A 22,252-nucleotide genomic window follows, 5' to 3' on the forward strand; every position below is an offset into this window, starting at 1 on the left:
GAACTTTAGAAAATAGTGTATTTGATTAGATACTAGAAGGCTAAAGAAAAAAAGAACCCTACACAAACATTCTACATAGTGGGGGGCGGGAGGAGAGAGTAGAAGTCTCTTTTCTAGGTTTGAACAATAAGTAAATATATTGTACATAATGAGAACCAGGTTTCTTCCTGTTGGAAAATAAGTGAAAGAAAGAACTACAAGTATGTAAATGGGAAATGAATGAACCCAGTGGAGTTGGATTGGAGGTATTTTTGGAACTCAGAACAGAGAATTGTGTGTGTTCATGAATTAGTAAAAAAGCATATATTTTCTGTCTCTTTCTACTTGAAAGACCTACAAACACTCCAGAAACATCACCTTAACCAAGCAATCAAGATTATCAGTGGTGAGCTGGGTGTGGTGGCTGGAGCCTGTAATCCCGGCAGTTTGGGAGGCCTAAGCAAGAGGTTTGCACGTTCAAAGCTAGCCTTAGCAATTTAGTGAAGTCCCGAGACACTTAGCAAAAGACCCTGTCTCTAAAGCATAGAAAAGGACTGGGAATGTGGCTCAGTGATTTAAATGCCCCTGGGTTCAATCCTTGGTACCAAAAAATTAAAGAAATAAATAGTGGCTGGGCGTGGTGGCACACACCTGTAATCCCAAGGATTCAGAAGGCTGAGGCAGGAGACTCTCAAGTTTGAGCTCTCCTCAGCAACTTAAACAGCCCCTAAGCAACTTAGTGAAACCCTGTCTTAAATTTAAAAAAAAGGACTGGGGTATGGCTCAGTGGTTAAGTGCCTCTAAATTCAATCCCTGGTACCAAAAAATATAAATAACAGCAGTCACTTGGGAGGCTGATGCAGGAGGATTGCAAATTTGTGGCCAGCTTGGGCAACATAGGAAGACTCTGTTTTAAAAAATAGAAAGGGCTGGGCAAGTAGCTCAGGGGTAAAGTACCCCTGCATTTAATCCTCAGTACCTCAAGCCCCAAATAAGAGTTTTTAGACATACTTAATCATTGTATGCCACCACGCCCAGCCACTGTTTATTTCTTTAATTTTTTGGTACCAGGGATTGAACCCAGGGGCACTTAATCACTGAGCCACATTCCCAGTCCTTTTCTATTGCATTTGAGATGCCTTTTAATCATCTTTAACTTTTACTTTATTTGTAGTACTAGGAATCAAACCCTTGGTTTCATGCATGCTAGGCAAATGTTCTATCACTGAGCTATATCCCAAGCTACCTGTTAAGTGTCTCATAAGCAATTGAGTAACTGGGGAAAATAGATAAAAACTTGGCTGTGGCTCAGCGGTATAGCGCTTGCCTCGCACATGTGAGCCACTGGGTTTAATCCTCAGCACCACATAAAAATTAATAAACAAAATAAAGATAAAAAAAAACCTTGGCAGTTACTAGGGTACAGAATGAATCAGTTTGTACATTGTCAGTAGCAAAGTGCTTTTCAAACTTTAGCAGGTTTATCTCCTAGAGAGCTTATTAAAATAGATTCTTGGGCCTCCCAGGACTTCTAATTCAGTGGATCTAAAGTTGCAGGAGAATTTGCATTTCAAACAAGTTCCCAGATGCTGATGCCGCTGGTCATCCCAGCTTACTTTGACTAGAATCTAATGCTGACCTTTTAGCCTCTTCATTCAGTTTTTCCTTTCTCTCAAAGAAGATAAAATATCATACTCTAAAGGAAAGTGTCTAAAAATCACATGCTTTAAATAACTCTTTTTAAAACAGATAACCTGAGTCTCACTTCATCTTACCTTAAATCAGCACATATGAATGACAGTTGAAATTTGAACCCAAGTCTCCATAGTGCACATATTATACCCTACTCCCATATGCAAGTCACCAAGCCTAAGCCAAATCTTTAAACATTCTGTCCTACTAGGTGCTGAAGAGTCAACATATAGTGGTCCCTTCTTATCTAGTTTTACTTTTGTTGGTTTAAGTTACTCTTAATCAATTTCAGTCTGAAAAAATTTTTTGGCAGGGGGAAGGAAGTACCAGGGATTGAACTCAGTTGCACTCAACCACTGAGCCACATCCCCAGTCCCTTTTTTTTTTTTTAAGATTTTTTTGTTGTTGATAGACCTTTATTTTATTTATTTGTATACAGTGCTGAGAATCAAACCCAGTTCGATTGCCTCACACATGCCAGCAAGTGCACTACCACTGAGTCACAGCCACAGCCACTCCCCAGCCCTTTTGTATTTTATTTATAGACAGGGTCTCATTGAGTTGCTTAGCGCCTCACCATTGCTGAGGCTGGCTTTGAACTCTCAATTCTCCTGCCTCAGCTTAACTAGCCACTGGCCACTGCACCTGGCTCAATCTGAAAATATTAAGTAGAAAAGTTCAGAAATAAACAATTCACAAATTTTAAGACTGGAGATTTAGCTCAGTGGTAGAGTGGTAGCCTAGTATGCCCTGAATTCTATCCCAACATCCCCCCCCACACACACACACTGTTACATCCTACCTAGGACATGAATAACCTTATTCTGCTTATCCACACTGTATATGCTGCCCTCCTGTTAGTCACCCAGTAGCTATCTGAATTATCAGATCTATTGCAGTGTTTGTGTTAATTTAATAATCTAATACTAGGTCACAATGCCTATATTATTCACCTCATTTCATCTGAACATGTAGGCTTTGTATCATTTCACATCATTATAGGAAGAAGGGTAAGTACAGTATAATGAGATATTTTGAGATCAAGACCACATTGACAAAACTTTTATTACAGTACATTATTTATTCTATTTTATTATTGTTAATCTCTTACTATGCCTAATCTATTAATTAAACTATCATAGATATGTATGGTTAGGAAAAACAGAGTATTTATAGGGTTCAGTACTCACCTCAGTTTTAGGCAAGAAGTCTTAGAACATACACTCCACAGACGGGGGGGGGGGGGGGGGGGCGCTACTGTGCATGAAACTGCTGTGCATGGGGCTGGGGATGTGGCTCAAGTGGTAGCGCGCTCACCTGGCATGCTTGCGGCCCGGGTTCGATCCTCAGCACCACATACCAACAAAGATGTTGTGTCCTTCAAATACTAAAAAATAAATATTAAAATTCTCTCTCTCTCTTTCACTCTCTCTAAAAAAAAAAAAAGAAAGAAAAGAAAAACTGCTGTGCATACTATAACACTGTGCTTGTGAGTTGCTCCTGTTGTCCTTGTAGATATGGTCAGAGATTGTCAATGTGGCTAATGTTGATCTGGGATATAGTAAAAAGTCTCACAGCCCTAATTGTGAACTAAGCATCTGTGGAGAGAATTATGTGTGGTAAATTCCTGAGCTCTAGAACATGTTCCTTTAATCTTTGTTTTATTCATTTTTGTGCTAGGGATCAAACCCACGGTCTGACTGGTGCTAGGCAAGTGATCCACCACTGAACTACCTCCCACTCCTGGTCTGTTTTAGAAATTGCTCTCATGGTGGTCAGATTGTCATGCCTACCAGCTGAGCTCACAGGGACTTGGGGGCCACAGAGAAAGCTCAGAGGAAGAGATAAGAAAGAACTAACATTTATTGACAGATCTCCTTTGTTCTGGACCCTTCATATATTTGGGTTAATCTTTATAGTTGCCGTATACATTATACAATATTCTCATTTTACAGATGAGGAAAGAGACTTAGGGTCATCACCAAGAAGTGATGGAGCTTGAATTCTAACACTGTTCCTTCTGACTAAAAGTTTTCTGTCGCCTGAAGAGGAACCTTGAAGCATAGATACTTGGGCTCTAACCTAATGGCTTCTGGTGTGAGGCTGTAGGAAGGGTGAGCCCCAGGCAAGAAAGTTAGAAAATTTAAAAAACAACACCACCTGTACTCCCAGCTACTTGGGAGGCTGAGGCTGGAGAATCTCAAGATCGAGGCTAGCTTCTGTAGTTTAATGAGACCTTGTTCCCAAAAGGACTGCGATGTAGCTCACTGGCAGAGCACCCTTGGGTTCAATCCCCAGTACTACAAAACAACAACAAACAAAAACGAAAACTGGGGAAAACCAGACAACTCTGTGGGCAAGTCTATTTGGGACCTCTGGGAGTGAAAATTTCCATCAGGAACCCTGTCACTTGTCTTCTTTTTATATCTGCTTCAGCTAAATTTACCATTCATCCATCCCTTCCCAAACGTTAATCAAAGCACCAGGCCTGTGCTGAGCCCAGCAGTAAGTTCCTACCTCTTGGTGCTACAGGAGGAAGCATGTCAACATAACACTGAAGAGTGGATGTAAAGTAATCCATAGTAAGCATAACAACATTACCATTTGCCCACAATTGCTTCTACTGCTGGGAGTATACACCAAGGTATTTAAGAACAGGCACTTGTACCCCAATGTTCATAGAAGCATTATTCATAATAGCCAAATGTAGGAAAAACTCGGATGTTCATTGAAAGATGAATAGATAAACAAAATTTGCTATATACATATAGTGAAATATTACTCAGTTTTTAAAAGGAATGAAACCCTGGTATGTGCTACCTCATGGATGAACCTTGAAGACATTAAACTAAGTGAAATAAGCCAGTCACAGCAGGCCAAATGCTAGATGGTTCCAGTTGTATGAAGTACCTACAGTAAGTCACAGAGACAGGAAGTAGAACCTCTGTTGCCAGGCATCCTGTGAGGAAGCAGTTAGGGAGTTTCTGTGGAGCGGTGCAGAGTTGGATCCTGGGATGGTACAATTCTGGAGAAAGGGTGGTGAGAGGCACAGCAGTGTGAGTGTGCTCCATGCCATGGAACTGCACACCTGCAAATGATGAAAATGGTAAATTTTATGTACATTTTGCCACAATATAAAAATGTAATATATTTGGAGCTTTTTTTTTTTTCTTTTTTTGGTACCAGGAATTGAACACAGGGGTGCTTAACCGCTGAGCCACATCCCTAGCCTTTTTTTGTATTTTATTTAAAGACAAGATCTTGCTGAATTGCTTAGGTTCTTGCTGAGTTGCTGAGGCTGGCTTTGAACACCCAGTCCTCCTGCCTAAGCCTCCTGAGCTGCTGGGATTACAGGCTTACACCACCACATCTAGCTGGGAGTCTGTCTTTTAAACAATATGAAAAGTTTAAATTATTAAAATAAATTTATTTTATGTTTTACCAAAAATAGGTAATGCAAATAGCCATATAATAACCTTTGTGGTAAGTGCTACAGAGAACCCTACCTAGTGTTGGGAGAGAGGATAACAGGTAAACCAGTTCTGGTTACTGAGGTTCTGAAACTGAGAAGGAGTTCTTTCAGAGAATGTCATTTCAACCAAGCCCTGAAAGGGAAAGCTTAGTGAAAGGAGTGGGTATGGGTGAAGGACAGAACATTGCAGACTGGAGGAACACAGCAAGGCAAAGTCTTGCCAAAGGGCCATAGTGTTCCTCCCAGGAGCAAATGGAATCCACTAAAGAGTTTGAGCAAGGGATTTTTATTTCTTTTATTTCAGGGCCTTGTATGTGATAGGTAAGCATTATAGATTCACACCCTGCCCTGGGATTTTTGTAACTTGACAGTCCATTTACTTACTTGAAATTAAGTAGAAATGGAAAGAATTTAAAATTTATTGTGGGCATACCGTGTGCTAGCTGCTTTTCCTGCCATTCTCTTCTTGGGTAGAAGCCCTGTGAGGTCAGAATTATAAGGAGCTGAATCCCTTGAGGACAAGGACTAGCATTTTTAAATCTCTATCACTAAGCATAACATTTGGCACAAGCAAGGTGCTCAAAAATAACCCAATGGTTGATTTTACAGCTGAGGCTCAAGGAGATGAAGCCATTTGACCCAAGTGAGCAAGTAAGGAGCTATGTGGTCTAAGAATGGGGCTAGCCCCAAGCCCACACCTCTGGTAGACCAGGCTGCAAATGCCAAAATTCCCTGCTCATTTCCAGAGCTGCTTCCCAGATCCCTTCTCTCAAGAACACTGGTGTGTGTGCCCCTAGGTCCAAGAAGTGGCCAAGGGGCAGACTTTAATGAGAGTGTGACTTTGCACTTACAGGCTACAGGGGACTGGGGGGGTAGTGTACTAGTTTCCTATTGCTGCTGTGTAAGAGTTACCACCAAGTTATTATCTCATTTTTGGAGATCAGAAGTCTAAAATAGAGCTGGATGTGGTGGCACACATCTGTAATTCCAGGGATTTAGGAGCCTGAGGCAGGAGGATTGAAAGTTTGAGGCTGGCTTAGGTAACTTTTAGTGAGACCTTATCTCAAAATAAAAATTAAAAAGGTGTGGGAATTAGCTCAGCGGTAAAGCACCCCTGGATTTAATACCTAATTAAAGAAAAAATCCAAATAGATCTCAGTGGCTCAGTGTGGTGGCAAACCCCTGTAATCCCAGCAGCTTGGGAGACTGAGACAGGAGAACTGTGAGTTCAAAGCCAACCTCAGCAACTGTGAGGTGCTAAGCAACTCAGTAAAAAATACAGAATAGGGCTGGGGGTGTGGCTCAGTGGTTGAGTACCCCTGAGTTGAATCCCTGGTACCAAAAAAAAAAAAAAATGGGTCTCAGTGGGCTATAATCAAAAGTATTGGCATTCTCCTGGCTGACCCCTGTTCCCTCTTTTCACTTTTAGATCTTTGTGATTACATTGAGCCCATCTGATAATCCAGGATAATCTCTCTGTTTTGTGGGTTAGATGACTAGGAATTTTAATCTCCCTTGTCATATTAAGATAATATATGCCGCAGTCTGGCTGGGCACAAAATAACGGAGCCACCATGAGGCACTTGTAGGTTCAAACAGGAACTTCTTTATTGCCCGAACTCCCGCAAACGCCACCCATGTGGCCCTCCCAGGAACGCCACACACCAATCAGAACTCCCTCCACCGGAACTTCACCAACCAACGTGAACTCTCCAGGAATCCCGAGAGAGCTCAACCGGAACTCAAGGGGAACTCCTCGAGAACTCAAAAGCAGTGGGCGCCTGAGGCAGCAGGAGCCGCCCTATTGCTGGACAGCAGGGGTTTATCTACAACTTAATACACAGCCTGTTTCAATCCAGCATCATCCAGTCACAGCAATTATACACAGCTTAACTTAATTATCATCATCTTAATGGCTCACTGGGGTCACCTCTCAACCATTCCTTCTGGCAAAATGCCAGGGGCCATTCTGACTTGGCTGTGGCTGTCAACAAATATATTCATAGGTTCTCAGGATTAGAGTATGGACACTGGAAGGGCCTTGTTCTGCTTACTGTCAGTATAGAGAAGTCTAAGGGCCAGGGTCTAGTTCTTGTGCCACCACATTCCCAAGAACTTTTGAGAATTCCAATTAGCTTCCAGGCCATTAGGAAGGTATGTTTATCAAGGTAAAGAAGAGGATAGGATAGAATAGAAAACAAACCATATTCAACAGTTGTTGGCTTATTTTGTAACTCTGAAGTTTTCAGATACATAGTATGTAGGCCTCCATCTACACTCTTGACATCCACCCTGCAAAGCCATATGCAAGTGAGTGTTCAAGATCCCGTTATTTTCACCCCAGGGGAACTAGGCAGTAGGCTGCCACCACTCACACAGCTTTGATGGGTGTACAGGACTACCTCTTCTGAACCTCCTGAGAAGTTGGCCGTCTCCACCTTCTGAAACCAAGTCTCCTCTCATTCCACATCTGCCCTGTGCAGTTGCCTCACATCCACACCCTCCTCAGGGCTGTTTAGATTTGTTCATTATGGATTCACCCAAGAGTTGTTCAGCACCTCCACTGGAGCTTCAGAGATGGCTTAGTCATAGTCTGCCTGTGAGCTGGTGAGCGCACCAAAAAAACAAAAGGTGCCATGACAGGGGCAGTAGGGACTAGGTATCAGGGATGGCTGCAGAGGTCACATGGGCAGATGGATGGTGGTGAGTTTAGGTGGGGGCTTTTCAGAGGAAGTGGTTCTCAAATTGTCTTAGCTAGGCCAGGAAGCTGAGGGCTGGAATTTTGGGTGAAGTGATAGATCTTGAGGTCAGAGCAGGGCAAGTTTGGGGAATCCCAAATCTGTCATGGTAACTAGAACAGAGGAGGAGGTGGAAGGAGGCAGACGTAGGCTTAAAACACGAAGGGCTCGATTGATCCTGATGGACCACAACTTCATAAGGAGCCTAAATAGGATTCATTGTAACTTCAGCGCCTGGGAGAAGTCCAGCATGGAGCAGGGGCTTAGTCATTATTTGCTGAAAGAATGACATAGGGGGGCGGGTCCTGGTGGCGCGGCCGGACAGACCCTAGCGGCAGGAGTCTGCGGGTGGTTTTTTCGGGGGTGGCAAGCCTGGAACGCACGCGGTGCTGTACAACATGGCGGACGAGGAAGTAGTTATTTTACCAAAGAAACATAAGAAGAAAAAGGAGCGGAAGTCTTTACAAGAAGAAGATATAGCTGAAATACAACATGCTGAAGAATTTCTTATCAAACCAGAATCCAAAGTGGCTCAGTTGGATACATCTCAGTGGCCCTTGTTGCTAAAGAATTTCGATAAGCTAAATGTAAGGACAACACACTATACACCTCTTCCTTGTGGTTCAAATCCTCTGAAGAGGGAGATTGGGGACTATATCAGGACAGGTTTTATTAATCTTGAGAAGACAGGACACAGTGGCACCTTGGATCCAAAGGTGACTGGCTGTTTAATCATGTGCATAGAACATGCAACACGTTTGGTGAAATCACAACAGAGTGCAGGCAAAGAGTATGTGGGAATTGTCTGGCTGCACAATGCTATTGAAGAGGGGACTCAGCTTTCTAGGGCCCTGTTCCAGCGACCCCCACTTATTGCTGCAGTAAAGAGGCAACTCCAAGTGAGGACTATCTATAAAAGCAAAATGATTGAATATGATCCTGAAAGAAGACTAGGAATCTTTTGGGTGATTTGTGAGGCTGGCACCTACATTCGGACACTGTGTGTACACCTTGGCTTGTTGTTGGGAGTTGGCGGTCAGATGCAGGAACTTCGGAGGGTTCGTTCTGGAGTCATGAGTGAAAAGGACAATATAGTGACAATGCATGATGTGCTTGATGCTCAGTGGCTATATGATAACCACAAGGATGAGAGTTACCTGCGGCGAGTTGTTTACCCTTTGGAAAAGCTGTTGACATCCCATAAACGATTGGTTTTGAAAGATAGTGCAGTAAATGCAATCTGCTATGGGGCCAAGATTATGCTGCCAGGTGTTCTCCGATATGAAGATGGCATTGAGGTCAACCAGGAGATTGTGGTCATCACTACCAAGGGGGAAGCAATCTGCATGGCTATTGTGTTGATGACCACAGCAGTGATCTCTACCTGTGACCATGGTATAGTAGCAAAGATCAAGAGAGTGATTATGGAGACACCTACCCTCGAAAGTGGGGTTTGGGTCCAAAGGCAAGTCAGAAGAAGCTAATGATCAAGCAAGGTCTTCTGGACAAGCATGGCAAACCCACAGATAACACTCCTGACACCTGGAAGCAGGAGTACATTGACTACAGTGATTCTGGCAAAAGAGAGGTGGTTGCTGAAGTATTAAAAACCACACCTTTAGTTGCTGAAGTGGTAAAAGCCCCACAGGTAGTTTCTGAAGCTGTAAAAGTCCCAAAGCGGAAGCGAGAGAGTGAGAGTGAAAGTGATGAGAACCCTCCAGCAGCTCCCCAGTTGATCAAGAAGGAAAAGAAGAATAAGAAAGACAAAAAGGCCAAAGTTGCATTAGAGCATGGGGGCGAGCCTGGAGATGGGGACAGTGACACCACAAAGAAGAAGAAGGAGGAGGAGGAGGAGGAGAAGGAGAAGAAGGAGAAGAAGAAGAAGATCTTTTGTTTTGAGGGAGTAGAACAAAGGTTCTGGACACGGTAGAGAGTTCTGGCACATTTTAGCTGCTACTTAAAACCTCAGTGATACTACCTGTTGTGGTCATCCCATCTTGTCCTGTTTTAAGGATGTGGGTGGATAAAAAAAAAAAAAGGCAGATTGTATGCCATTGACTTCTATGCTTGCTTGAGTTGGGAATCCTCAGTTTCAGACCTAGAACTGTCCAGTAACTGTCTGGATCTGTTTATTAATGACCATTTTTAACATTATAGTTCTCTCCTACTTTATTTTGTTTTTTTTTTTTTTTAACTTTGTTCAAAAAGCTTGTAAAAATTAAGTCTGCTCAATGAAATGGTGTAGAACTCTTGATAAATGAAAGAGTAACTGAAACAACGTGTTCACTGGGGAAATCTTGTCTCCAATGGCCTTTGAGGACAGTGGTCTATTCTTGTGTTGGGTATGGGCCTCACAGGCCCAGTACTGTCCATCTTGTTTCTGGCCTAGCTGTCAGTCCTTTGTGTACTCGTCCAGTGCTTGTGTGTTCAGCAGCATTTACCCAAATCCATCTGGCTACTTGTGTTTGTGGCAGAAACAACTTTTCCTGTACCCTCATGTTATAAACCCTCATTTACATTTTAAAAAAAAAAAAAAGAATGACATAGGGTCTCTGGACACCCTGCTGGAGAAACTGCACTCTGAGAGGCCAGCAGTTTCCAGCCCTGGCTGCACATTAGAATCATCTGGGGAGCTTTAAAAACTAAAAACATCTTTAGTCTGAGTGTGGGACCTGGTGTTCAGAGAGGGTTAAAAGCTCTCCAGGTGATTCCCAGCCTAGGCTGAGAGCCAGGGCTAAAGGTCCCAGGGGACCATTAAAGGGGTTTATTCAGATTTGCATGTTAGAATCATTCTGAATTGACAGCTCTGTGGGAGATAAGTATGGCAGGGGCTGAGGTGGCAGCTGATGACAGCTGGTTGTAGCAGTCCAGCCAAGAGTGAGTCCCAACTAAGGGAGAGTCAAAAGGACTCTGAGGGAGTTTAGAAAGGTACAGTCAATGGGATCTTGAGACTGGAGGTGGCAATTCAGGTCTGGCCCCCTGACTAACCATGTGAGCGCCCTCTCCTGGAACAGGGAGAGAGCTTTAGGGAGGGTTCCTCTACTGGTTCTCAAAATGTCTGATCTCTGTTGGCTGCTGACTGTTCCGGCCCAGGCTTCCCCTGGTCCCCTCCTTGCCTCAGGCCCTTAGTAATCCCAGTTACTTTCATTTCTTTACCACTGTGTGGGTGGGGCCTGTGGCCAAGGGAACAGTCTCCTTAGCCCCCTCCTCCATGCTGCCCCAAAGACTGACACTCCAGACCTGTTTTTTTACTTTTATTTTTTGGTGGTGTTGGGGATCGAACCCAGGGCCTTGTGCATCCAAAGCAAGCACTCTACCAACTGAGCTATATTCCCAGACCCCTAGACCTGTTTTTAAAATAAATAGGGAGGGCTGGGGATGTGGCTCAAGCAGTAGCGCGCTCGCCTGGCATGCGTGGGGCCCGGGTTCGATCCTCAGCACCACATACAAACAAAGATGTTGTGTCCGCCAAGAACTAAAAAATAAATATTAAAAAAATTCTTTCTCTCTCTCTCTTAAAAAAAAAATAGGGAAGGAGGCGGGGATATGGAGCAGCAGGGAGGTTATTTTCCCAACTGTTATGAAAGCAACATGCATTTAAGAACATGAGGTGGGACTGGGGATGTGGCTCAAAGCCAGCCTGGCATGAGTGCGGCCCGGGTTCGATCCTCAGCACCACATACCAACAAAGATGTTGTGTCCGCCGAGACTAAAAAATAAATATTTTTTAAAAAAAATTCTCTCTCTCTCTCTCTCTCTCTCTCTCCTCTCTCACTCTCTCTTTAAAAAAAAAAAGAAAGAAAGAAAGAAAGAAAGAACATGAGGAGGGCTGGGGGTATAGGTCAATGGTAGAGCACTTGCCTAGCAAGAGTTGAGGCCCTGGGTTCAATTCTCAGCACTAGGGGAAAAAAAATGGGAAAAATTGAAAAAAATTTTAACCAATTGTATCATGCCCACATAAATTGAATCATTGCCATCAATCAGCTTGATGTGTTTCCTAGATATAGATTATTTTGTTTTGTTCCTTTTATAGTTGTAATCAACTGGTGACACTGAACTGATTATAACAATAACAAAGCAGCTTGAGAAAGCAAAGGGAAAATATACCCAGTGCAGGCAAGGGTGTGGAAAACACTTTCACACAGTGTTGGTGGAACTATGCATTGGTAGAGTCTTTCTGGAGGCAGTTTGACAGTATCAGAGTCATAAATATGCATGACCTTGACCCCAGGATTCTCCTTGGAATTGTCCTGCAGAAATAAATGTTCACGACACAAATTTAGGTGGATGAGGATGTTTGATGCATTTTTCCCCAGTACTAGGGATTGAACCCAGGGACACTACCACTGAGTTATATCCCTAGTCCTTTACATTATTATTATTATTATTATTATTATTTTAAATTTTGATACAGTCTCACTAAGTTACAGAGGTAGGCCTTGAACTTGCAGTCCCCCTACCTCAGCCTCTTGAGTTGAGTTTCTGGGATTACAATGTCAATGTCCTTTCCAATGCATTAATTCTCTTTAAATAAGGAAAACTTGGGGAAACCCCACATACTTATTGATATAAGTGAAATAAATTCCAGTCTGTCCCTAGATGATATGGGAAATGCACCACAGCACATTGTTAAGAGAGGGCACAGCACATTGCAGAGCACGTGGAATCCCATTTGGGTATTAAAAGCAAACACAGAAAATGTTTCTGCCTTGAAAGAAAGGCACCGAAGTGTTAGCAGTGGTGAATGTGAAGAGGGAACTGGTGAGTTGGTTAGGTAGGGATACTGCAGAAGCACCAGGGGCAGATGGGACAGTGTCTGAGATTCAGCCAGTGCAGTGAGATCACTGGGTTCCAAACCCAGAACTACCGCTGACCTTTACACTCAGCAGCTTCTGAACCCCAGCTTTCTCACAAGGAAGATGGGAATGAATGGCAGTTGCTTCTGTCTCCCAGGGCCCCGGCCTGCAATGGGAGCCAAGTATCTCACTCAATAAGTGCTTAGCATATGAATGTAGTTAATCAATATTAACTAACCCAGAGATTCCTGAGCTCACATTTCAGCTGAGCCACCAATTGGGCAAATTTCTTAACTTCTTTGAGCCTCAGTTTTTGTGTGAAAAATGTTGATTTATAGAAAGACACAGGGGCACAGGGCTATGATCTTAGCTACTGAGCCTGAGGTAGGAGGACTGAAAGTTTGAGGGCAACCTCAGCAACTCAGTGAGACCCTGACTCAAAGAAGAAAGGGCTTGGCATGTAGCTCAGTGGTAGAGTGCCCTTGAATTCCATCCCCAGTACTGGGGCGGGGGGGGGGGGGTTGTTTGTTTTTTGTGATGCTGGGGATTTTTTTTTTTTAAGAGAGAGAGAGAGAGAGAATTTTTTAATATTTATTTTTTAGTTTTCGGCGGACACAACATCTTTGTTTGTAGGTAGTGCTGAGGATTGAACCCCGGCAGCACACATGCCAGGCGAGCGTGCTACCGTTTGAGCCACACCCCCAGCCAATGATGCTGGGGATTGAACCCAGGGCCTTGTGCATGAAAGGCAAAAACTCTACCAACCAAACCATATCCCCAGCCCAAGCCCTATAGGGTTTTAAGGACATGGGATTATAGGATGTCAGTATCTCCCTGAAGAAATTGTCCCAGGTCCTAAGGCAAAGCTGGTCATTCCAGTCTCTGGATTTTATTCCCAGGAATGTAGATCCCATTAAATCTCCAGTCCTGGAGGTACACACTTTGCGCCTCTAGTTGAGCCAGCCCCAGTGTGGGAGGCAGGGGAGCCATGGGGGTGTGGCCACAGTTGCTGCCCAGCTCCAGCCAAGGGTTGGCCATTGTAGACTGGGCCAAGAGCTGCCAGAAATGACTATTTTTCAAGAGAAGTTGTGAAATCAATCTCCTGATTTAACACTCTTAGCAATCAGTTCATTTGGTGAACGCTGTGAAAGCAAATAAAATATGCCAGCAGACCACATTCAGCCCAGGCTGTGGGATTGCTCCCTGTTCTACACCCTTTCTGCACTTGATTTAGCAAAATATTTACCAAGATCCTACTGTACCTGTCACTCCTCCAGCACCTGACCATGCTTGTTCTGCAACCTCAGGTCTGCTGGCATAATGCTCCTGTCAGTCGGTCAATCAATCTGGTGAGTAAAACAGTGTTTCATTGTGGTGGTTTGTTTTGTTTTGTTTTGTTTTAGTTGTAGGTGGACATCATACCTTTATTTTGTTTTTATGTGGTGCTGAGGATCGAACCCAGTGCCTCACACATGCCAGGTAAGGGTTCTACCACTGAGCCAGCCCTAGCCCCTCACTGTGGTTTTAATGTGCCTTTCCTTGACTGCTGCTGAGATTGAATATCTTTTTATGTATCTATATAAACTTTTCTTCATCAATAATATTTTTTGTTTCAAGTCAATTTTGGGGTGCTGGGGATGGAACCTAGAGCCTCATGCATGCTAGACAACTGCTCTACCACTGAGCCACACCTCCAGCCCTCTTTCTGGTTTAGATCATCCTCTGAATATCAATAAATTTAAGGGTTTCCCTGATATATATATAATTTTTTTTAAGTACTGGGCATTGGATCCAGGTGTGCTTTACCACTGAGCTACTTCCCCAGCTCTGTTGTTTTCTTTGTTTTGTTTTTGCGACAGAGTTTCAGTAAGTTGCTTAGGGCTACATTAAGTTGCTGAGGCTACTGGGCATGCTGGTGTGAACGCTTGTAATCCCAGTGTTTTGGGAGGCTTAAGCAGGAGGATTGCCAAGTTTGAGGCCAGTCTCAGCAATTTAGTGAAGCCCTAAGCAACTTAGAGACCCTATCTCAAAATAAAAAATAAAAAGGACTGGGGCTGTATCTCAGTGGTAAAGCTCCCTTGTGTTAAATTTGCAATTATCCGCCCCCCACAAAAAAATTGCTGAGGCTGGCTTCAAACTTATAATCCTCCTGCCTCAGTCCCCTGACTTACTGGTTTTATAGGTGGGTGCCACTGCACTGGGCCAGAATTTTTCTTTTGAATAACATCATACCCACTAGATTGGACCCCTTGTTTAATTTGGGACTGTGTACATATCAGAAGGCCCAGTGTCAAACTCAGTATTGCCACCAAGTAGAGTCTCAGTAAATGTTTGAATAGGACTGGTATATAGCTCAGTGGTATAGCACCTGCCTAGCATGAGTGAGGCCTTGTGCTGAATCTTCAGCACCAGGAAAAAAATAGTTTGAACAAATCAAGTCCTGTTTCAAGAGCATGAGATTTCTTCTTTATTCTGCAGTTCTTGGCATAAGTATTATTGATTTAGCTATCACCTTATTCCATAATCAGGCTCCCCACTTTGATGAAAAAACAAACTGTGAGAGGTTTTCTATATTCTGCCCCATTAAAACCAGGAAGTAGAAAGGGGAACTAGTGGCCTTAAGGGAACAATGATTCTTTTAGGGGATGGGGAAATATCTACTAAAAGGGACACTGGAACTTAAGAGAGGGCTACTCTGAATCTCTGATAACCAGCTGCATAGAAGTGGTCCAAGAGGAGGCTGAGCTGGAGGGCCCCCAGGACACAGAGGGCCTCCCTTCTTCATGTGTCAATCGCCTTGTGATGCCCTTTTGTGGTGAGGTGGCCAACACTGTTTTCATAGTCCAGAAGGCTGGGCTCCAGTCCACTGATTCCCATACCCTGACCAAGTCTGTTTCTTCTTCTATTTAGGGGCAATAATACCCACCTCATGAAGCTGCCCTTTAAGTGAGTAAATATTGAAGGCCCCACCTTTGCAAACAGTGCTAAGCTGCCCTTTGATTTTGTGTTGTTAGCATAGCTGGCCTCTGTCACCCTAAGTCAGAGGGGTTTTATCTGGGGATGGATCTAAACTGCATTTGTCCCTGAGTCAGTCTGTTTCAGGCAGCTCTGCTCCCTGGAATGGACTTCCTGTGGCTCTCTGCCTTTCAGGCTGGTCTGTTTTTTGTTTTGTTTTTTTTGGTACCAGGGACACTTAACCACTGAACCACATCTGGCCCTTTTTAAAATATTTAGCGACAGGGTCTCAACTGAGTTGCTTAGGGCTTCAGCTGCTTAGGCTGGCTTTGAACTCACAATCCTCCTGCCTCAGTCTCCCAAGCCCCTGGGATTACAGGCGTGCACTCTGCACCCGGCATAGGCCTATCTTTGGGGTGAAAGTCTCTGCTTTGTGGTCACAGGGACTTCTCTAGAGAGTAAGTTCCTTGAGGGCTGTAGGAAGTCGTGCTAGTTTGAATGTGGTTGTTCCGTATGGCTGGTTTGGCATCTGTGTTCAGATAGTCTGTTTTTTGTCTTCAAGGTAGAATATTCTAGTCCCACAACCCCTTTAATCAGTGTCCTCTGTGAGCATGTGTGGATATTTATCAGGTGGGGTATTTAACAAAGAATGGTGCTTTTTTTCCGTGGTGCTTTCCATCATATTCCCTCCAGGCCCCACCTCTAGCAGTGTGTCTGTCCATGTTCTTGAGCACCCAAGCTCCAGCAGACCTGTAATCCCATTAGACCTGCTGTTGCTTCACCTGGAGTCCTCTTCCATTCACTTCTCACCTGGCAAATTCCTTCCTGCAAGATCTCAGTCACATGGTCTCTCTCTGAAAGCACCACCTTCCCTCCAGGCAGTCAGGCCTCTCCGAAGGTATCATTCACTCCCTCAGCTACTTTTTGTGTGTGTGGGCCATGCTAGTGATTTAACCCAGGCCTCATGTTAAGCAAGAGCTCTGTTACTGAACTGCACCCTCATACCCTCAACAGCCCCTAGATCCCCAGAGGACAACAAGTTTATGGAGAAGATAACAAATTCCATCCCTTGCTGAGTCACAGGCTCAGGGGAACCAGAGGAAATGTCTGTCCAGACATATTTTGAACTCCTTCCAGGAAATCTAAAAGATGGGACTAGCCCTATAGATATGGGAAGCACCAGCCCTTTGATAGAAACCATGAGATCAGTTGGGAGTACCCAAAGAGTGTGTAATTACAAAAGCAAAGATTCTGGACCCATCCCTGAGGAATATAGAGCTTAAGGGAGAGAAATGGTGAAAAAGACATAAAGATGACAGGAATAAGGGGACAGTCAAACCTTTCATGTGCTCTGTGAGCATATGTGGATATTTATCAAGGTATTATAGGTTTTGTCACTTCCCTATCTAGAATTCATTAAGTCAGAATAAAATGCAAATTCTTTACCATAGTCTCTAATACCCTATATAATCTGCTCCTACTCCTAGCCAAATTCATCTTATACTGCCTTCACCTTTCTCATTGCACACAAGTCACCCACACCAAAGCTGGATGAATGAATGAAGTGTTGGATGGTATTCCAGGTGGCTTCTCAGGCAACAGGAAACAGAGCAGCTCAGGGGCAAAGAGCTTGAGTTCGGGTGCCATACAAACCTGACTCTTCAGCCCTGGCAGTGCTGCTTATAAGCTCTGAGACCTTGGGGAGGTAACAAATCCTCAGTGAAACTTTCCTCATCTCTGAAGTGGAGATGATGTATCTATATTACAAAATGTTTCTAAAGGTAAAGTTGAGAATTAATGCAGATTGCTTAGCACAGTGCCTGGCACATTTTAAACAGGCGTCAGTGGCATTACCATCTTCATTGGTACTGTGGCCATAGCTTGTCTAGCCCTCCTTGTTAACAGACAAGGAAGCAGGCCTGGTAGAGTCATTCATGGAGGGGGTGGAGGAGGAGTGATCGGCGCCCAGGCTTCAGGCCTGGAGTGTAGGCCCGTGCACTGAGCTGGAGCTGAGCAGACTTGTTCACGGTTTGGGTCCATCCATTAAATTGGAGCTCGTTCCTTAGCCTTTTTAAAAATTTTATTTTATTGTGAGGGAGCAATTTTTTTTATTAAAGCAGCATAGTTATACATAGTAGTTGGATTCATTTTTTTTTAATAAAGATGTGTACCTATTGTACAACCCTTTTTTTTTTAAGAGAGAGAGAACTTTTTTTTTTACTTTTTTTTTGGTTGTTCAAAACATTACAAAGCTCTTGACATATCATATTTCATACATTAAGATTCAAGTGGGTTATGAATTCCCATTTTTACCCCAAATACAGATTGCAGAATCACATCGGTTACACATCCACATTTTTATATAATGCCATATTAATAACTGTTGTATTCTGCTACCTTTCCTATCCTCTACTATCCCCCAAGAGAGAACTTTTTTAATATTTGTTTCTTAGTTTTCGGTGGACACAACATCTTTCTTTGTATGTGGTGCTGAGGATCGAACCCGGGCCGCACACATGCCAGGCGAGCGCGCTACCACTTGAGCCACATCCCCAGCCCTGGAGGATTCATTTTGATAAAATCATCTAGGCATGGGTTTTGGATTTACTCCATTTCAATCCTCATTCCCCCCCTCTTTCCTTCCCTTTCCTTCCTTTCCCTCCTTCCTCCCCCTATTCTCTTTCTGCTACTCTACTGTTCTTACCCTGTTGAAGCCTTGGATTCTCCATTTTTAAAATTGCTCAGGAGATCACTGGAATGTTGGGAGATGAAGTATATAAAGGCAGCACAGAGCTGAGCCACCAAGAAGACACTCAGCAGGTGGCAGCTGTTCTCACCCCAGTCTGTGATGCCGGGTTTTTATTCTTCCTACTTAACTTCCCTTTTTAATCTTTTTGTTTTATTTTCTTAAAGATAGATGGGAGACATAGATCACTTTGAGAATTTGTAATCTTACAACACGAAACACAGAAAGTCCACAGCCCTGCCAACATAAAGTATAAAAACAGTCCAGCAAGTCAGTCAGCCACTCCTTCCTTTCCTCTTTGTCCCCCTCCTCTGTTTTCCTTTCCATTTCCACCAGTGGGAGGCTATCTGCGTTCAGCTCAAACTCTGACACCTTTATTCCAGTAAAGATTCCCAGCAAAGACCACACATTTATTTCTGGGGCTGAGGGCATGCTCTCATTAAAATTTCTTAAGTATCAATCCCTCATCTAGAAAACAATGAAGACTGACGAAGATAACAGCATTGGTTGCTAGCACGTTTCCAGTTTCATTTAATCTGTGCAGTATTGGGGGGTAATTTTCATTCAACTCAATTTATTGAGTACCTTCTAGGTCCGGGCACAGTGATGCTCCTGGAGCTCACATAATGTGAAGAGACTATAAAAACAGGAACCACTAATTAAGGTAATTTCGAATTATGTTAAGTGTTATAACAAAAATAAAACAAGATGAAGAGCTAAGGGAAGACATGTAGGTTATTACCTGAATACAATTTGTATGCATTGGTAAAGTTTAAAAGTATCAAAATATACACCCGTTACTTTTTGATTTTTTAAAATTTGTTTTTATCCTGGGGATTGAACCTAGGGCCTCCTGCCTACTAAACATGTGCTCTGTCACAGAGCTCCGCCCCAACTTTTTTACTTTCATGGTAGCTGTTTTTCTGGAAAACACAGATTCTCTGCAGACTGCTCTCCAAGGGTGTGAGAGAATGCTGAAATATATTCTCTTCACACAAAGAACCTCAGAGGCTATCCACGTCTGATATCCTTAAGTTGCTAGTGGAAAGTTTAATCCAACTTTCAGGCATTCTGTGAAAGGTGTGGATTTTGAATCTTAGGCACCACTCCCTGGAGCAGGCCATCTCCATTTCCATTACTGTATTTGAGGAGTGAATCCGGCCAGTGTGAAACACATCCTTTAGGAAGGTGCCATCCCTGAGTAAACAACCAGCTGAATGTGTTTGAAGGATGTGAAACAAAGATGGACATAGTAAATTCAGATACCTGAGCCCTTTGGAAGAACCGTAGCCACAGCTGTGAAGAACAAAATTGCCCAGAAGAGGAGTTTTCACTTTGTTTTACAGAAGATCCCAGTATGCTCTTGACTGAGGCAATGCATTTTCCTAACAATTGCTGCTTTTTCAAAAATACTACTCAACTTAACTCACCTAACATGATGACAGGTCTCACAAGAAGTCTAGAAAGGAGGAGGAAACAGTTTCAGTGAGTTCAACTTAATTGTGAGCTACACAGTTAGCATGGTAGAGGGAGGTTGGAACTCAGGTCGGCACTGAGCCCCAGCCTGTGTTCCCTGTACCCACCATCTGAGAACCTCAGATGCTACCCACTTGATAAGATGAATGGCAGAGCCCAGGGCAGTGGCGTGGGGGTGGAGCTCAAGCCAGTAACCTTTACTTAGTACAGGGTCTGTCCAGCCCGAAGAATGTCACTTGAAACTCTAGGAGAGGGTCTTTTTTCTGCTGTTGAGGACAAGATGGATGATTCATCATTATTTATTATCTTCCAGGGTTTCAAATTTCCTAATATGAGCCAGCCTGGGATTCCTTTTCTCTGAAATTAAAATATCTGGGCTGGGGATGTGGCTCAAGCGGTAGCATGCTCACCTGGCATGCGTGCGGCCCGGGTTCGATCCTCAGCACCACATACAAAGATGTTGTGTCTGCCGAAAACTAAAAAATAAATATTAAAAAATTCTCTATCTCTGTCACTTTCTCTTTAAAAAAATAAAATAAATAAAATTAAATTAAAATATCTTTAAGTTACTTTGATTATGAAAGTAGACTATACTTATTGCAAAAACTCAAAAAATGTACAAAGCACACCCTTTGCCCCCCTGTCCATTTTTCTACCCAACTATAGCCTTAAACACATCTTCAGGGCATAATCAGAAAGTTAATTATTAATTATCTGTTAATTATTCTCATGAAGAAGCTCTAATAGTGTTGGTATGTGGCTAGAGAACCCCTCTCAGGTTTTCAGATGAAAATATGATCTTGCCTTAAGTTTAATGATTAGTTCAGTTTTCAACAAACTTTCATTGAATGTCATCTGTGTGCTAAATGTTGCTGATTTGAGATTGACAAAACTACCCTGATCTTAGGCAATTTGTTCCTGTGTTGAACATGCCTGTGTAAATCAAGAATTACAGTGGTAACCTCCAGTGAACATAAACTTTTGGCTGGTACCCCTGCTCCTCCCAAGGGCACTCTACCACTGAGCTACATTCCCAACGTTTTTTTTTTTTTTTTTTTTTTTTTTTTTAATTATTTTTTACTGTGAGACAGGATTTCACTGAGTTACCCAGGCTGGCCTCAGACTTGTGTGATCCTCCTGCCTCAGCCTCCTGAGTTGCTGGACTATAGGTATGTATTACCATGTCCAGCTGAAAACTTTTTTTTATTAAGTCAGACAATAACATATATAATAACATATGTAATTAACTGCTCATCAGAGAAGTCACAATATCCAAATGTCAGAGTACTTTGTAGACTGACTACAGGGGGGGCAAAGGGTGTTGCACCCTCTCCAGAAGCCATCAGCAGCAAGTGGGGTTTCTTTTCATTTTGGTTGTTGAGATCTCCCTGGATAACATTTGCAAAATGTTCCATGCGTCCCAAGTATGCGCCAGGTCAGTTAGTCAGCAATTCTGCTTTAAGAACCAGCCTGTATTCCATTACACCAGTGCTGCATTTTCAAAATGGAAGGAATGTAAAGTGTAAAAGCATTTGCTGTGCAGAAGAGACTCCAGGTCTCACACTTGGTTCAGTGCCTTTTCCTTTATACCCCTAGATAGAGTTTAGGGCACAAAGTGAATGGTCATTAATCTTATGTGGGCCTCCCCAGCCCATCCCCCATCCCCCCTCCTTATTGTGCTGGGGATGGAACCCAGGACTCATACAGGCTAGGCCAGCAAGCACTCTACAAGCAAGTGCTGCAGCAGCAGCCCTTTTGTATGAGCTTTTCATCCAAGGCTGATTATGTGGTTGTATTATTGTAGGCAGCAGACATTCCAGGTTGTTTTTGTATTTGACAAGACAGAAAATTTTTGAGTTTCTCTGAAAGGGGTCAATTATTGAGGGAGCTTGTGGCGGGACACCAAATAGAGGTGTAGGGCATGGCAGGGAGGGCTTTCTAGCTAGAGAGTGAGTGAATGTTCATTTGAAGAAACAATTTATATTGTTTTTGTTTTCTTCCAGAACTGGAATGTGGAAGAATGCTTGGGCTTTTCTGCTTTGGGGGAAAGGTTAGCCCATATGCATTGTCAATTTGCTCCTGGGGATCTGATTAGAATCTAATGTAATCTGACCTAATCCAGTAAGATTTAATTGATGCTGATGTTTTGTTAGTTTCAACTGTTTAGTTTTTCTTTTTAATAGTTATAATAAAATTACTTTTACCAAGTAATAGATTTTAGTGCTTCTTGGATGAGGGTTGGTGTCAGGGAAGGAGGTGTCTTGGGTTGTAATGATTCACGATCTACTGCTGATGAGTAGGTCATCAGAGGAAACAGCCATTCATTCATTCAAGAAGTATTTATTTCGGGATTGGGGTTGTGGTTCAGCGGTAGAGCACACGCCTAGTGCGTGTGAGG

General features: G+C 43.2%; 2 long non-coding RNA genes and 1 pseudogene across 2 annotated transcripts in view; 2 read left to right on the top strand and 1 right to left on the bottom strand.

Moving 5' to 3' along the window:
• Positions 1 to 2,919: 2,919 nt before the first annotated feature.
• The window catches only part of LOC120890667 (uncharacterized), a 55,879-nt gene continuing 36,546 nt past the window's right edge, over positions 2,920 to 22,252 (bottom strand). The window contains exon 3 of the long non-coding RNA XR_005735027.2: positions 2,920 to 4,759. This is a non-coding gene — a long non-coding RNA (uncharacterized LOC120890667). The remainder of the gene's footprint in view (positions 4,760 to 22,252) is intronic.
• LOC101966663 (H/ACA ribonucleoprotein complex subunit DKC1 pseudogene) lies at positions 6,278 to 11,384 on the top strand (annotated as a pseudogene).
• Positions 15,634 to 20,932, top strand: LOC144367933 (uncharacterized). The gene is made up of 2 exons (XR_013427584.1): positions 15,634 to 19,042; positions 20,168 to 20,932. It is a non-coding gene; the product is annotated as an uncharacterized LOC144367933 (long non-coding RNA).

The sequence above is a fragment of the Ictidomys tridecemlineatus genome, chromosome 11, assembly GCF_052094955.1.
Source record: "Ictidomys tridecemlineatus isolate mIctTri1 chromosome 11, mIctTri1.hap1, whole genome shotgun sequence".
NCBI classification, from domain to species: Eukaryota; Metazoa; Chordata; class Mammalia; order Rodentia; family Sciuridae; genus Ictidomys; species Ictidomys tridecemlineatus.